This window comes from Sinocyclocheilus rhinocerous, unplaced genomic scaffold (assembly GCF_001515625.1).
Source record: "Sinocyclocheilus rhinocerous isolate Xijiao unplaced genomic scaffold, SAMN03320098_v1.1 scaffold1867, whole genome shotgun sequence".
Taxonomy (NCBI): Eukaryota; Metazoa; Chordata; class Actinopteri; order Cypriniformes; family Cyprinidae; genus Sinocyclocheilus; species Sinocyclocheilus rhinocerous.
In genome coordinates this window covers 88,932-89,166 of record NW_015659003.1, presented here as the reverse complement: position 1 = coordinate 89,166, position 235 = coordinate 88,932, and positions in this window count along the sequence as shown.

Sequence of the window (235 nt, the reverse complement as noted above, 5' to 3'; positions counted from 1 at the left end):
TTTATGTGGGCCGTCCCAAGCATGGTTGCAATGTGTTCATTGTCAAACTCCAAAATCAGATTATTTTATTTGAAAAAAAAAAAAAATATATATATATATATATATTTAATTAACAAAATATTTTAGTTTGTCTTTTATTTTTTTTTCATTCGATCAGATAAGATTTTAAGCTGTCATATGGTCATGTTACAACGTGCCCCTCAGATGTTACAATGTGTTCCACCTACGGGGCATG